At 41.9% G+C, this 17,800-nt stretch overlaps 1 pseudogene; it reads right to left on the reverse strand.

Moving 5' to 3' along the window:
- Positions 1-206: 206 nt before the first annotated feature.
- Positions 207-16,962, reverse strand: LOC129558878 (endogenous retrovirus group PABLB member 1 Env polyprotein-like; annotated as a pseudogene).
- Between the last annotated feature and the right edge of the window lie 838 nt (positions 16,963-17,800).

Below are 17,800 nucleotides of genomic sequence, written 5' to 3' on the forward strand. Positions count from 1 at the left end.
AGAATCCAGAAAGCCACAGAATCAGTAGCAGTGACTTCAGCAAGTGATTATGGAATCCAGGATATCTGGAGTAGGTGCAGGCTGCAAAGGAGTTCTTGAAGATTTTACCCGTTTTAATCTTTTTAACCTTAAAGTTGGTGTGTGTTGAGAAAAGGTAATATCTCTCTAGAGTGGAGGTTAATGAATGGGGATTTGTGCAGTGGTTTTCAAATCATGGTCATGGAACCAGCAGCGTGAGCATCATCTAGAAGTGCAAATTCTTGGGCCAGATCAGACAGTAGTGAGCCAGCAGTTTGTTTTAGCACGTTTCCAGGTGATTCTGATACTTGTTCAAGCAGGAGAGCCACCTGTGTATACACCTTCAGTGGACTGTCGGAGGAACTCTTGGTGAAGTGGCGAGATGACAGCTTGGTTTGTGAGCTCTCTGGTAGTGAATGGGTTAATAGGAGGTTGAGTTTTGGTGGCTAAATTTGTCCACATATTTAACAACAAAATTCCTTTCTCTAAAAATCTGATCTGGAAGATGGCTTGTCACTTCAGTATAAAATATTCCTGAAGCTAAGAAGGAAAGTACTGACTTAAAAAGGAAAATGAAAAAAGGGTGATTCTGGGAAGCATCAAGATGCACACCTGACTGGTTATTAGTTGACAGTATGAAAATCAACTGTGCCCCAAAGAAAACTTATTTGATGATATGCAATGAACTGAATGAAATGTTATCCAAATGAAAGCATTTGAAAAGTAAATATGGATGGATAATTACCATGAAATTGTTGAATTTCAGTAAAGGCAGTTTTCATCTGTGGAAATGACATTTTTAACTCTGTTACCAGTTCAGAGGCACCTCAGCAGGAAGAGTAGTCATGGGATTTTCAGTTATTTTTAGCCTTGAATCAGTAAAAAGTCTAATGAGAATCAAATGGTATGAAGATTAAATATGAAGGCTCTCTTGCAAATCATTATATGTGTAACATGTTCTTCCCATTAAAGTCAATTCATTTGGTGAATATAAGGAATTCCAGTTGGATTATGGAATCTTATGAATATTTTCCTTCATCAGTGTAAGCAGAATTTAAGTGGCGGCCATGTGGACAGAATAGTATTAATGTTCTCGTTCTTTCTCCAGCCAACAGTGGAAAATGTCAGCCACGTTCATATGAAGGGTGAATAGATTTATTATTTTATTTAAAAATTTTTCTTTATATTGATAATTTGTTGTTTTATATTGGAGTATAGCTGTTTAACAGTGTTGTGACAGTTTCAGGTGGACAGCAAAGGGACTCAGCCATAGATATACATGGGTCCATTCTCTCCCAAATCCCCCTCCTATCCAGCTGCCACATGACATTGAATATAGTCCCATGTGCTGTATACTAGGAGAAGGAAATGGCAACCCACTCCAGTGTTCTTGCCTGGAGTATTCCGGAGACAGAGGAGCCTGGTGGGCTGCCGTCTACGAGGTTGCACAGAGTCGGACACGACTGAAGCGACTTAGCAGCAGCAGCAGCAGCTGTGTACTAGGTCCTTGCTGATTGTTTGTTTTAAGTACAGCAGTGGTACATTGTTGTGGTTCAGTCCCTAACTTGTGTCTGACTCTCTGCGACCCCACGGACTGCAGGATCCCAGGCTTTGCTGTCCTTCACTGTCTCCCAGGGTTTGCTCAGATTCATCTCCATTGTATCAGTGATGCTATCTAACCATCTCATCCTCTGCTGCCCTCTTCTCCTCTTGCCTTCAATCTTTCCCAGAATCAGGGTCTTTTCCAATGAGTTGGCTCTTCACATCAGATAGCCAAAGTATTGGAGCTTCAGCATCAGTCCTTCCAATGAATATTCAGGGTTGATTTCCTTTAGGATTGAGTGACTTGATCTCCTCCTGTCTAAGGGACTCTGGAGAGTCTACTCCAGCACCACAGTTTGAAAGCATCAATTTTTAAGCACTCTTGTTTATGGTCCAACTTTTACATCTGTATATGACTACCAGAAAAACTGTAGCTTTTACTAGATGGACTTTTGTCAGCAAAGTGATGTCTCTGCCTTTTAACATGCTGTCTAGGTTTGTCATAACTTTTCTTCAAAGGAGGAAATGTCTTTTAATTTCATGGCTGCAGTCACTGCCCTTCATGGATGACTGTCCTTCATGTAGTCACCCTTTCATGGATCACAGCCTTGTCATGGCAAAGGGGCTTCTATGACTTGAAGCTACCAGCCAGGCCATGTAGCACCACCCAAGGTGGACGGGCCATAGTGCAGAGTTCTGACAAAATGTGGTCTAGTGGAGGAGGGAATGGCAAACCATTCCAGTAGTCTTGCCACGAGAACCCTATGAACAGTATGAAAAGTGTGCACATATCCGTCCCAAACTCCCTAAATACCTCTTCCCTTCATTCTTGAAGGGTGAATAAGATTTTTCACTACAGCATTACACCGAAATGAAAAGGATACAAAATAAAATGCAAACAAACTTTACCTCAAGCCAAACTCACGGCTTTTGGAAAAGAGAACCTTTATATGCATAAAGGAGAAACCATATTGAAAACTAAGACTATCACCTTAGGAGTGCCTTACCTTTGAGATATGAGGCTCTTAATTTTCTAAAATTACCCCTTCCTTTGTGTGGGTATTGTTCCCTGAGCTAATGATTTCTCATTGAGCATCCTTTTTGAGTGAATAGCTCCCCTGTCAAGCTATCCTGGAATGGTGAAGACTGAAATTGATTTTGAGAAGTCTGGGTTTATCAGACACTGCTGAAAAAAGAATTCCTAAATTCCTCATGTATCTACTCTTTGACTTATTCTTCCGATTATATGTGAGTCACTTTTGTAAACAATAGTCTTTTGAATCTTTTTAATAAAATGTATGCTTTCTGCTACTGGGAATCTAGAAAAAAATGGAGTAATATATTTTCCTCAGAGTTCGAGTGAGGATTCTTTTATGTTAATATGAAGCTTTAGGATAAAAGTCCATTCAGCAACATCTGTGGGAAATAAATGATAAGCCAGAGACCATATTTAGAAATGTGATCAGAAAAGAAGGCTAGTGTTTAACTTAGGGCTGGTTTAAGCTTGTGGAACATAAAGTTGTTCTAGAATTCTGGTCATAGGGAAATACATATACACATTATGTTTATCTAATATATATATCTAACTAGGCAATACGACCTCTTCCCATAGCGGGCCAAAATCATTATGGGAAGAAAACCTTCATTATATTTATTTATTTTTTTATTTTATAATATTGTAATTATAGAGCTACATGAATTTATGTAAATTAAATTTAATATCTGTGATACAATTTCTTGTATTAAAAAAAAGAGTTCCATAGTTATTTCTGTGTAAATTCTCCATGAGAACTTTTTCTCCTAAACAACATATACATTCTTGAATATATTGATTTGTACTTTCCTATTAAACTTATATGCAAGTATTAGATCACTTATTTTTTAATTTTTAAAAATTGGAGTGTAATAGCTCTACAAGGTTGAGTTACTTTCTGCTGTACAATGACTTGAATCAGCTATAAGTAAACATATATCCTCCCCACCCCCGCCACCTGTCACACCCTTCTAGGTCATCACGGAGCACCAAGCTGAGCTCCCTGTGTTATACCGCAGCTTCTCACTAGCTATCTATTTTACACATTCATTATATTTAAACAGTTGGCATATGTGAAATTAAGACTTTGGAAGGCAATATGCGGGAATAAACATTAAAATGAGAGGAGGAGGAAGAGCTACTATTATAGACTTAAGTCACCCAATTGTGTCTGACTCTTTGTGACCCCTTGGACTGTAGCCCGTCAGGCTCCTCTGTCCATGGAATTCTCCAGGCAAGAATACTGGAGTGGGTTGCCATTTCCTCCTCCAGGGGATCTTCCCAACCCAGGGATCAAACTCATGTCTCCTGCATTGACAGGTGGATTCTTTGCCCCTGAGCCATCTGGGAAACCCCAAGTGTTTCTATACATTATATCATATAATACTCAAGAGGAACTTCAAGGATAATATCTCCATTTTATAGATGAAGTTTGGAGGGATCAATAATATCCTCAAGATCATGGACTAAAAACAGGGATTTATTGCAGAAATATTAGCAAAGATCCAAATCTGTGGTGCTGGGATGGTAAAGTCCAGGCAACCCTAGCCCTGATGTGATAAACAGTTGATAAAAATATGTGTACTCTGACCTTCACCCTTGCTCATTTACTACCTTCTCTCAATGCTGCTATTTACTTTCTGAGTTTACAGATAAAATCTTTGGCCAAAGAAATTGTTTAAAGTTGGTGGAGAAAAAAGTCCAGTATTCAGAATAGATAAGTGACTCTTATCAATAACTTATCAACTTATAAACAATCAACAATAAAGAGACAAAAAACCCAATTAAAAATGGGCAAATAATTTTGAATTGATAGTTGTCCAAAGAAGATTGACAAATGCCAATAAGCAAATGAAAAGATGCTCAAAATCATTAGTCACCAGGGAAAGTCAAGTCAAAATCATAATGAGATACTTCTTCATACCCATTAGGGATGTGGAGAAATTGAAACCCTTATTCATTTTGCTGATGGAAATGTAGACTGGTACAGACACTGTGGAAAAGTTCGGCAGTTCTTTAAAAAGTTAAACAGCTTTATCACCTGACCCAATCATTTGACTCCGACTTATGTACTCAGAACTGAGAACATGAGTGAGTGAGTGAAAGTCGCTCAGTTGTGTCTGACTCTTTGTGACCCTATGGATTGTAGTCTGCCAGGCTCCTTTGTCCATGGAATTCTCCAGGCCAGAATACTGGAGTGGGTAGCCTTTCCCTTCTCCAGGGGATCTTCCCAAGCCAGGGATCGAACCCAGGTCTCCTGTATTGCAGGCAGATTCTTTACAGTTTGAGCCATCAGGGAAGCCCAAGAATACTGGAGTGGGCAGCCTATCCCTTCTCCAGGGGATCTTCTTGACCCAGGAATTGAGCCAGGGTCTCCTGCATTGCAGGAGAATTCTTTACCAGCTGAGCTACCAGGGAAGCCCCACTGAAAACATATGTTCACACAAAACCTTGTACGTGAATTAAAAAAAAAAGTATTTATTTATTTGGATGGGTCTAGTTATAGTTGTGGCACATGGGCTTAGTTGCTCCAAGGCATGTGGAATCTTCCCTGAGCAGAGATCAAACCTTCCTCCCTTGCATAGCAAGGGAGATTCTTAACCACTGGACCACCTGGGAAGCCCCTACATGAATGTTTATAGCAGTATTATTTTTAATAGCCCCAAAGGTAGAAACTCAAATATATATCAACTAATGAATGGATGAAGAAAATGTGGTATGCCTACGCAATGGAATATATTCCACCATAAAAAGGAAGAGGTATTGATATCTGCCACAACGTGGATGAACACTGAAAACACTATGCTAAGTGAAAGAGACCAGTTATAAAAGGCTACTTATTCTATGATTCCTTTTATATGATCTATCCAGGATAGGAAATTCACGGAGACAGAAAACAGATCACTGGGCAAAAGAAGGAAGTGGAAAATGATGGCTTATGGGTATGGGTATTCTTTTGGGGGTAATGAAAATGTTCTTTTTTTTTTTTTTGAATTGCATATACTATTTATTTTTTTTTACTTTTTTTTAATTGGAGGCTAATTATTTTACAATATTATATTGGTTGGTTTTGCCATACATTGACATGAATCCGCCCCGGGTGCACATGAGTTCCCCCTCCTGAACCCCCCCTCCCGTCTCCCTCCTCCCTTTATCCTCCCTCTGGGTCATCCCCGCACACCAGCCCCGAGCATCCTGTAACATGCATCGACCCTGAACTGGTGATTCATTTCACATATGACAACATACACGTTTCAATGCCATTCTCCCAAATCATCCCAAATTAGATAGTGGTAATAGTTTGCACATTCTCCCACATATACTAAAGACCAAATAATTGTCCTAAAGGAAATCAGTCCTGAAAATCCATTGAAAGGACTGATGCTGAAGCTGACTCCAGTACTTTGCCCAACTGATGTGAAGAACTGACTCACTGGAAAAGACCCTGATGCTGGGAAAGACTGAAGGCGGGAGAAATGGGCGACAGAGGATGAGATGGTTGGATGGCATCACCGACTCGATGGACATGAGTTTGAGCAAGCTGAACTAAATGAATTTTACACTTTAAAAGGATGGATTTGATGGCATATTAAAAAATAAATAATTAAAATATTTATAGCCCCCCAGATAGAAAAATTAATAAACCAAAGGCTGCTTCTTTGACTAGATAAATGAGATTGATCAGTTCAGTTCAGTCACTTAGTCATGTCTGACTCTTTGTGACCCCATGGACTGCAGCACACCAGGTCTCCCTGTCCATCACCAACTCCCAGAGCTTACTCAAACTCATGTCCATAGAGTCGGTGATGCCATGCCATCCAACCATCTCATCCTCTGTCATCCCCTTCTCCTCCTGCCTTCAATCTTTCCCAGCCTCAGGGTCTTTTCCAATGAGTCAGCTCTTCGCATCAGGTGGGCAAAGCATTGGAGCTTCAACTTCAGCATCAGTCCATCCAATGAATATTCAGGACTGATTTCCCTTAGGATTGACTGGTTTGATCTTCTTGCAGTCCAAGGGACACTCAAGAGTCTTCAAAAGCATCAATTCTTCACGGCACTCAGCTTTCTTGATAGTCCACCTGTCACATCCATACATGACTACTGGAAAAATCATAGCTTTGACTAGATGGACCTTTGTTGGCAAAGTAATGTCTCTGATTTTTACTATGCTGTCTAGGTTAGTCATAGCTTTTCTGCCAAGGAAAAAGCGTCTTTTAATTTCATGACTGCAGTCACCGTCTTCAGTGATCTTGGAGCCCCCCAAAATAAAGTCTCTCCCTGTTTTCATTGTTTCCCCATCTATTTGCCATGAAGTGATGGGACCAGATGCCATGATCTTAGTTTTCTGAATGTTGAATTTTTCACTTTTTCACTCTCCTCTTTCACTTTCATCAAGAGGCTCTTTAGTTCTTTGTATTCTGCCATAAGGGTGGTGTCATATGCCTATCTGAGGTTATTGATATTTCTCCCGGCAATCTTGATTCCAGCTTGTGCTTCATCCAGCCCAGCAGTTCGCATGATGTACTCTGCATATAAGTTAAATAAACAGGATGACAATATGCAGCCTTGATGTACTCCTTTTCTGATTTGGAACCAATCTGTTGTTCCATGTCTAGTTCTAACTGTTGCTTCTTGACCTGCATACAGATTTCTCAGGAGGCAGGTAAGGTGGTCTGGTATTCCCATCTCTTGAAAAATTTTCCAGTTTGTCGTGATCCACACAGTCAAAGGCTTTGTCATAGTCAATAAAGCAGAAGTAGATGTTTTTTCTGGAACTCTCTTGCTTTTTCTATGATCCAACAGATGTTGGCAATTTGATCTCTGGTTCCTCTGCCTTTACTAAATCCAGCTTGAATATCTGGAAGTTCATGGTTCACATACTGTTGAATCCTGGCTTAGAGGATTTTGAGCATTACTTTACTAGCCTGTGAGATGAGTGCAATTGTGCTATAGCTAGAACATTCTTTGGCATTGCTGTTCTTTGGGATTGGAATGAAAACTGACCTTTTCCAGTCCTGTGGCCACTGCTGAGTTTTCCAAATTTGCCTGCATATTGATGCTAAAGCTGAAACTCCAATACTTTGGTCACCTCATGCGACGAGTTGACTCACTGGAAAAGACTCTGATGCTAGGAAAAGTTGTGGGCGGGAGGAGACGGGGACGGCAGAGAATGAGATGGCTAGATGGCATCACCGACTCGATGGACATGAATTTGGGTGAACTCCAGGAGTTGGTGATGGATAGGGAGGCCTGGCGTGCTGTGATTCATGGGGTCGCAAAGAGTCGGACACGACAGTGACTGAACTGAACTGAACTGAGTGCAGCACTTTCACAGCATCATCTTTTAGGATTTGAAATAGCTCAACTGGAATTCCATCACCTCTGCTAGCTTTGTTTGTAGTGATGCTTCCTAAGGGCCACTTGACTTCACATTCCAGGATGTCTGACTCTAGGTGAGTGATCACACCATCGTGATTATCTGGGTCGTGAAGATCATTTTTGTACAGATCTTCTGTGTATTCTTGTCACCACCTCTTAATATCTTCTGCTTCTGTTAGGTCCATACTATTTCTGTCCTTTATTGTGCCCATCTTTGCATGAAATGTTCCCTTGGGATCTCTAATTTTCTTGAAGAGATCTCTAGTCTTTCCCATTCTCTTGATAGAGATTGATAAACTCTAACATATGTGTTGGGGGAAAAGAAATTAAATAAAATTAAATAAGATACAGAAAGAGAATGGTCAAGTAAATAGACACAACATAAATATAAAAAAAAAACAAAAAATTACAAAAACACCTCACAATAATATTAACTTGATATATCAGGATTGAAGATGTATACTGCCTGTGTTCTCAATGGCTGTGGTCTTTAGTTTTATTCTTTTCTGGGACGTCTGTGGTGAATATGTGAAGGTGGGGTCGGGGGGCAACAGCAATCTCTGAAGAGATCTCAAAGTGAGCAGGAGTCCGTTAGCCTAAATCTGCAGCATTGGACCACCAGCAAACTGGGGAATTCATAGGATTTCTGCCAGTGACCTGGAAGTTTTGGCTAACTTGGGTCTTAGAATTGTTGCAATCTATAATGAAGCCACTAGATGGCATCACAGTGCAGCTAGCCAGGGTAAACCTTACCTCTGTGGTGTTGCAATTCCTGGCCCCTGGTTGTAAAAGTTCATCCTGAACATTTAATTAGTTTCACAATTAAATATTTCTTCATTTACAAGGCTAATTTTAAAAATTAATTAATTTATTTTAATTGGAGGCTAATTACTTTACAATATTGTGGGGTTTGCCATACATTGACATGAATCAGCCACAGGTGTACATGTGTCCCCCATCCCGAGCCTCCCTCCCACCTCCCTCCCCATCCCATCACTCTGGATTGTCCCAGTGCACTGACTTTGAGTGCCCTGTTTCATGCATCTAACTTGGACTGCATCGAACTTTACATGACTAATTTTTAATGTTTCCATTATACTTATGGCTTTTTCTCTGCTATGAATAACTATATGTGAGTGAACTTAAAAAGCAGGTGAAGTGGATACATTTCTTGAAAAATAGAAGATGTCACAATTAGCACAAATTTAATAGAAAATTTAAAGAGAATCATAAATATGAAATAAACTGAAATGGACTTTAATGGCTTCCCCTCTCTGGAACTCTAAGCTTAAACTATTTTTTCAGGTAAAGTCTAAGAAACTTCCAAGAGACAGTTGTTTTCTAACGTACACTAGTTGTTCCAGACAATGGAGAAGGATAAAAACTGCCTGGCTCATTTTATGAACCCAGGGTAAGAAGATTCACACTGTGTATGTGAGTGCACCCTCTGCTGGGGGCTGTGGCTCTCTCAGCGCCAGGGAGACATTGGAGCCTGGCCTTTGCCTGCTGAGTCCAAACATGTGCCACAAGGATTCCAGGTCCTTCTCTCTCTTTTCTTCCCCAACCTCTCCAGCAGACAAGAGCTCCATGTACTCAGGATGGGAGACCTCGGCTGGTCCGTGGGGTCTCAGTGTCACACCAGGGCCTGCTGAATAGAGGACTCTTGCAGAGAGAAGGGGACAGCACTTTTCCTTCCTAGGGTAGCTGGGTCAGAAAGTCTTTGCTTGGTCTGAGCTGAAATCTGCTTCGTTGGGGCACTCCCTGAGTACATGATCTGCTGGAGCAGCTCAGTTGGGACAGTGAATAGCCTCCAGCTGGGAAAAAACAGGGTCTTAAGGTCTGTAGTGCTGCAGTTACAGACCAAGTTCCAGGAAGATACTGGTTACCACACACTGGGGACCTGAAGCAGATGGAGGAGACCAGGAGAGTGAAGGGTCTTGAGTTGAGTGGACCGTGGCAACTGGGTTAGTTGTTCTGCACATAACTGCTGTTGCTGGGTAGCACAGGATATGAATGGTGTTGAGAAAACCCCATATTAACCAGTAGCTTCTCAGTTATACTGATATCATTTTGTGAAATATTTATTTGGCTGTGCTGGGAGAAATATCAATAACCTCAGATATGCAGATGACACTACCCTTATAGCAGAAAGTGAAGAGGAACTCAAAAGCCTCTTGATGAAAGTGAAAGAGGAGAGTAAAAGGGCTGGCTTGAAGCTCAACATTCAGAAAACAAAGATCATGGCATCTGGTCCCATCACTTCATGGGAAATAGATGGAAAAACAGTGGAAACAGTGTCAGACTTTGTTTTTTTGGGCTCCAAAATCACTGCAGATGCTGATTGCAGCCATGAAATTAAAAGACGCTTGCTCCTTGGAAGGAAAGTTATGACCAACCTTGATAGTATATTAAAAAGCAGAGACATTACTTTGCCGACCAAGGTCCGTCTAGTCAAGGCAATGGTTTTTCCCGTGGTCATGTAAGGATGTGAGAGTTGGACTGTGAAGAAAGCTGATCGCCGAAGAATCGATGCTTTTGAACTGTGGTGTTGGAGAAGACTCTTGAGAGTCCCTTATACTGCAGGGAGATCCAACCAGTCCATTCTAAAGGAGATTAATCCTGGATGTTCATTGGAGGGACTGATGCTAAAGCTGAAACTCCAATACTTTGGCCACCTCATGAGACGAGTTGACTCACTGGAAAAGACTCTGATGCTGGGAAGGGTTGGGGGCGGGAGGAGAAGGGGACGACGGAGAATGAGATGGCTGGATGGCATCACCGACTCTGTGGACATGAGTTTGAGTGTACTCCGGGAGTTGGTGATGGACAGGGAGGCCTGGCGTGCTGTGATTCATGGGGTCGCGGAGAGTCGGACACGACTGAGCGACTGAACTGAACTGAACTGAATTTATTTATTTGGCTGTGCCTAATTTATTTATTGGGGCTTCCGTGGTGGCTCAGAGGTTAAAGCGTCTGCCTCCAATGCGGGAGACCCGGGTTCGATCCCTGGGTCGGGAAAATCCCCTGGAGAAGGAAACGGTAACCCACTCCAGTATTCTTGCCTGGAGAATCCCATGGACAGAGAAGCCTGGTAGGCTACAGTCCACGGGGTCGCAAAGAGTCGGACATGACTGAACGATGGAACGGAATTTATTTATTGGCTCAGACGGTTAAGAATCTGCCTGCAATGCAGGAGACCCGGGTTCGATCCCTGGTTCAGGAAGATTCCCTAGAGAAGGCAATGGCATCTCACTCCAGTACTCTTTCCTGGGAAATCCATGGACAGAGGAGTCTGGTGGCCTAAAGTCCATGGGGTTGCAAAGAGTCAGAAGCCACTGAGCATGCACTGCACCACCTGGTCTTACTCACAGCCCATGGGACCTTTGATCTTCTTTGTGGCATGGAGGATCTTTAGTTGCGGCATGTGGGACCTTAGTTCCCTGACCAGAGATTGAACCCTGGCCCCCTGCATTGGGAGCAAGAAGTCTTAGGGAAGTCCCTAAGATACCAGGGAAGTCCCTGATATTGTTTGTCTATCAGTCTGTGCATAGGAACTTCTGCAAGACAGACTGTATATAGGAATTAATTTATCTAAGATTATGCACGTGCTCTATGGGGAAATTTTTTTAATGTAAATAAAGAGCATAGAATATGACCTGAATAAATGGAGAAACATTTCCTGCTCTTGGATGAAATGACTAACATAATGAAGATGGAGATTTTTCCTAAATTATGTATAATTTCTATTCAATTCTGATTAAAATTCCATTTGGATTTTTGGATGAATTTGATAGCCTCTACTTGAAAATTTAGTAGAAATTTCATAAAGAAAGCTGAGCACTGAAGAATTGATGTTTTTGAACAGTGGTGTTGAAGACTCTTGAGGGTCCCTTGGACAGCAAGGAGATCAAACCAGTTAATCCTAAGGGAAATCACTCCTGAATATTCATTGGAAGGACTGATGCTGAAGCTCCAATACTTTGGCCACCTGATGCAAAGAACTGACTCATTGGAAAAGACCCTAATGCTTGGAAAGATTGAAGGCAGGAGGAGAAGGGGATGACAGAGGTTGAGATGGTTGGATGGCATTACTGACTCAATGGACATGAGTTTGAGCAAGCTCCAGAAGTTGGTGATGGACAGGGAAGCCAGGTGTGCTGCTGTCCATGGGGTCACAAAGAGTTGGACATGACTGAGCAACTGAACGGAATTTGAAAATTTATACAGAATAATAAAAGTGTACAAATTGTAAGCCAATGTCTTTTTAAAAGTTGTAGTAAAGCTGCCATCTCTGGGGTTGCACAGAGTCGGACACGACTGAAGTGACTTAGCAGCAGCAGCAGTAAACACATCAGATTGTTGCTCCTGACAAATGTACAGTACAATAATGCTAACTATAAGCAGACTGTTATATAACAGGTCTCCAGAACTTTTTCATAATAAGCCAAGCTTGCAGAAGAAAACTGAATATAACATTTCCTGGCAGGCTACCAAGCCATAGTAATGAAAACAGTGCAATATTGGTACAAGGCCAGGCAAATTGATCAGTGGAACAGAATAGAGAGTTCAACAGATTCATGTATTGATTGGAAGTTTATATATTGTAAAGGTGGCACTACAGTCAATGGGAAAAGGAAAGATTGTATATTAGACACTACTGGATGAACAGGCTCATTACACAGAGAATAAGGTTGATCTTGTCAAACATCATATACAAAGGCAGATTCCAGATGACTAAAAGACCTAAATGTAAAAGTTTAAACTGTACAATTATTAGAAGAAAATGTAGAATTTCTTTGTGACCTTAAGGTGGGAATTTATTAACGAAAAGCTCAAATGTGAAATCTTTAAGAAGAAAAGTTGATTTTGTTTACCTCTGAGCAATGTTATTACAAAGATTAGAATGTTAACAGACTATGAATAAAGTCAATGCCAACAAGGGACTGATGTCTGAAAACTCCTGCAAGTTAACAAGAAAAAGGTACAATCTCTAGTGGAAAATGATGACGTATAGGAAAAGAAAATTTACAGAATAAATACAAAATTTTACAAGAACATATGCAGATAGAAGAGTATACGTTGTTTATAAAGAAGGAGAGAAATGTTGGTGGGCCATGGGGACTTAAAATATACACATGAAAAAACAAAGGAGTAAATTAATAAGATAGGAGTCTGTGGACCAATGAACGGAGCCCCACCAACAGAGGCGTGTCATCACCTTATTCTTCTCTGAAGGAGACCCAAAAAGAAAAGGAAAGCGACATAACTGAAGGTATCTGTATCGTTAAAGCTTTGAACCCTCCCCTTCTTTCTAATGTTATCCCTTGAGGCCCTGTAAACATCTTCCCGTTAATTAGGTAACTTCAGAGGCTGTGTTGATGATTATCTGAAGTGATGTATGTAGGGCACCCGGCACAAAGTATATCCTCAAATGCTAGTTTCCTGGGCCTTACTTTTAATATTTTCTTTTTCCTCGGCTTTCCCCGTAACAATTCTTCATTTAACACTTAAAAGTCTTTCACCATTGGGTTCATTCTTTTCTGGTTTTCTCTATCACACTCCATCACTCTATCACACTCTATCTAAATGTGGTCACCTTAGTTTGCTCCTACAGGTATGTCTCGCTTCTGGAGATCTCATGTCTGTGAATGCAGCCTGGGAAAGCATAAGCTGCATCACCCTGATGGCTCAGGTGGAGTCCCCTCCAGCCCTCCGTCCCCACCCCAGAATCTATCAAGTAACTTCTGCTGCCAGCAACCTTCTCTCCCATCCCCTCTTTGTGTCATACTTTTTCAGCCCCATGAAGAGAGGTTGCCTATTGAATTTCATTTCATTAAATTTGCTCTCAGTCTGTCAATTGTGCTATCAAAGAAGGTCTCCAGCTTTGTATCATTATGGAATTTGATATGTGTATTGGGTGGATTTCCATGGTGCTGTGGGCAGAGTTAGGCCAAATTGAGGGAGGGTCCAAAAGGCAGGTTTAACTTCAACATGAGGAAGATTTTGAAAAATCAGAGCTGTCTCAACATGAAATGAGTTTCCCTGGAAAGTAGTGAATTCGTCATCAGTGGGGGTGTTCCAGGTGTGGTTGCTTGATCAAGGCAGGGCTGGTGGAGTGCTGAGGATCTTGATTCTCCTGTCACATTAGAATCATCTGGTTGTTGTTATTCAGGCAGTAAGTCATGTCCAGCTCTTTGCGATGCCATGGACTGCAGCACGACAGGCTCCTCTGTCCTAGCTCCCAGAGTTTGCTAAAACTCGTGTCCATTGACTCAGTGATGCCATCCAATCATCTCATCATCTGTCGTCCCTTCTCCTCTTGCCCTCAATCTTTCCCAGCATCGGGGTCTTTTCCAGAGTTGGCTCTTCGCATCAGGTGGCCAAAGTATTGGAGCTTCAGCTTCAGCATCAGTCCTTCCAATGAATATTCAGGGTTGATTTCCTTTAGGATTGACTGGTTTGATCTCCTTGCAGTCCAGGGGACTCTCAAGAGTCTTCTCCAGCACCACTGTTCGAAAACATCAGTTCTTTGATTCTCAGCCTTCTTTATGATCCAACTCTTGTATCCATACATAGCCTTGACTATATGGACCTTTGTTGGCAAAGTAACGTCTCTGCTTTTTAATAGTGTCTAGGTTTGTCATAGTTTTCCTTCCAAGGAGCAAGTGTCTTTTAATTTCATGAATGCATTCACCATCCACAGTGATTTGGGGCCCAAGAAAATAAAATGTGTCACTGCTCCACTTTTCCCCTTTCTATTTGCCATGAAGTGGTGGGGCCAGATGCCATGATCTTAGTTTTGTTTTTTTTTTTTTAATAATCTGGAGAGTTGTTTAAAGCTCACTTTCCCTAAGATAGCCTGATTTAATTGCTCTAACACGGGACCAGACATCAGCTTTAAAGTTTAAAGCTTCCCAAGTGATTCCAATGTGCCCGTAGAGCTGAGAACACAGAAAGAAATTAAAGTTAGGAAAATTTAGTCTGACAACCTAAAACTCAGAAATATTATTTTGACATTCTATTTGTTATCAGGTTGGTGTGTTGTAGCCACGAATTCTGGGAAGCAAACTCACTCAGAAGGACAATGCAGATAGTGGAGTGCAGTTTATTAGACCTGCGGGCCCAAGGCAGAGCCTCCTCTTAGCTAAGGACCCCAGCCAGTATTTGTGAAAACCTTATATACCCTAAGTGTACGTGCCCAAACCCACCTCCCCAAATTCTTTGAAACTAGTCTGAACAAAGGAAAAGAAAGATACAATCAAAGAGAAGGGGACGACAGATGATGATGTGTATGTTTTAAGCCTAGGTAGTTAACAGTGGACAATTGTCAATAGGCCTGTGGTCATACCCCAATAAGCATAATAGAATTTATGATTCTATTTGGTTACACAGATAATTAGGTTGTTCTTTTAGGTGACGGAGAGTCTAGGTACGAGCCCTGGGGCTCTTCCACTGGGGGGTAGGGGGAGCCTGGTTTTCCAGTAGGTATGTCATTTCCATAGATACTGGCATATAGCTCAGAGTCCACATTCCAGCCCAAGATGGAATCCTGCTTTCAAGGTGGAGCCTGTTCTGTCTGTTTCCTCCTTCATTTCCCCTTCTTGATGCTCTTAACTCATAGTGTGAGCATCACTCATAGGGATATATTGCACCCTGGCTCTCCAACCACCAATTTGGGAGAATGACACCAGCCTTTGGGTTACAAAGTTCATAATACATTGTAAAATGCAGGGTCCACAAAGCAGAACTATCAAGGCAACTGTAACAATGGTGAATATAGTTTTCTACTAGTCACCCTTCACCCAAGACAGGACCGAAGTCCAGAAAGGAATGTTTTCATTTGACATTGCTTTTACCTGGTTTTTCATGTCATCTAAAGCAGCTGATACATTGCCACAACATTCAACCTTAATTATAGCACAGGTCCCTCCTTGAGCATCTGTGAGCATGTCCAAAGCCATTCTATTTTGAATTACCGCTTTTCTTATTTGGATTTGTTCTTCATTTAAGGCTTGGATGGCTTTAGCACCATCTAGGAGGGCCTGTTTTGTGAAATTAGTCAAGGCCTCTACTTAAATCATAATATCTGTTGTCCCTATGGAAGTACGAATAAGGCAGCAATATACTTACACCATTGAAACACAGACCTTGTCCACCTACCATGTAAATAAGGTAGATATATCAGAGCTTGTTGTAGGTTAGGCTTTATGCTGCCATGGGCAAAAGTGAATTCCAGTGTGCAGTGGCCTACCCAGCCGATTGGTAACCAAGGCCAAAGGTTAGGCCCACAAAGTTATTGGGTTCCATTGGGCACCATCCAGTCGATTCCAGGGTTGTATTTCCAATCAGAGCCTGGCCATTGGATGGACTGGTTGGGGTGGTATGTGACCTCGAATGTTCATTTACATTGTTCAGGGGATAGGTACCCCATATATTTTAGTTATTTTGGGTCTAATGGAGGTCACCAAACCCTACCCTTTGTTCTTTTTGTTCCCAGCATATAGCAGTAGGAGTAATTGATTGACCCTTTTCTGGGGTCATCTAGAAATATTCATCCCAGATTTGGTAGAATTGTTCAACATACCTAGAGGCCTGTCCTCCCTTGCCAGTCAGGGAGCTTTTTTCCTTTTTGTTCTTCAAATATGAGGTATAGGCTTTTGTTACTCCTATGAAACTGGAGTTTACAGCAAATGTAACCCCATGACCCGAGTCTATTGACTGTAGGTCTGGCTTCCACCAAGAGAGCAGGGAGAGATTATGATTGACAAGAGAAAGAAAGTCTCTTTTTGTCATGCCAGAAAAGAGCACCAAGGAAGTCCGTCCATCACAGACAGAGGCATAGCCCCACATAGCCAGCAGTTGCAGGTGTTGTGAAAGTCCACGTAGGAATGTGCCCATGAGACGAAAACATTGTCCTGAGTTGAAACAGAAGTTAAATTAAAAAACACGTTGATGAGGCCAAGCAGCAGGAGTTGATTATGCAACTTCATCCTGAAGGAGCTCGTCCTGGATCTTCTTTTCCTTCTTCTTAAGGATGATCTTAGTTTCTTGAGGGTCAGTGTGGTCCCTCTGCGCAGCCCACTCAGCGTTTCCTGGGTCTGTGTGGTATGCTCTCTTCACCCTCATGTGGCGGATCCGGGGAGTGACACCTGCAACTTTAACTGCAGTAGGGCTGGTTAGAACAACAGTTTATGGACCCTTCCAGTGTGGGGCCAAGGAGTCGTGTTTCCAGTCCTTGACACAAATCCCTGGGCACAAATTCGTGAATCTGTTCCCCAAGGGGGAATGACACCCTTTCTTATACAAACTTAGTTACCTGATTTATTACCTGACCCAGTTGTTCCATCTGCTGTGAAATCTCATCGCCCCTTACCTGAGGCAAATTTGTTGACACCTGTTTTATTATGGGAGGGGGCCTCCCATAGACAATTTCGTACGGAGAATAGCCTTGAGACCATGGGGTCATCCTGAGTGTGAAGAGAGCCGTCGGAAACTTGTCCACACAGGAGCAGTCAGTCTCTATGATCCACTTGGAGAGTGTCTCTTTAGGTGTCCGGTTGGGTCCTTCTACCATCCCAGAACTCTGGGGCCTATATGCTGTATGTAATTTCCACTTGATGTTTCAAGTTTTGCTTACTTGTACTAAATCAGCTATGAAAGCCGGGCCATTGTCCGATCCAATGCTGGTAGGGAATCCAAATCTGGAAATTATCTCCCTAAGCAGACACCAGGCTACTTTTGATGCTTTTTCACTCCGGGTAGGAAAAGCTTCTACCCATCCCGAGAATGCACATACCATGACCAGCAGGTAATGGTAGTGTCAGTGAG

This window comes from Moschus berezovskii, chromosome 8 (assembly GCF_049115385.1).
Source record: "Moschus berezovskii isolate FMDL1 chromosome 8, NW_MosBer_1.0, whole genome shotgun sequence".
Taxonomy (NCBI): domain Eukaryota; kingdom Metazoa; phylum Chordata; class Mammalia; order Artiodactyla; family Moschidae; genus Moschus; species Moschus berezovskii.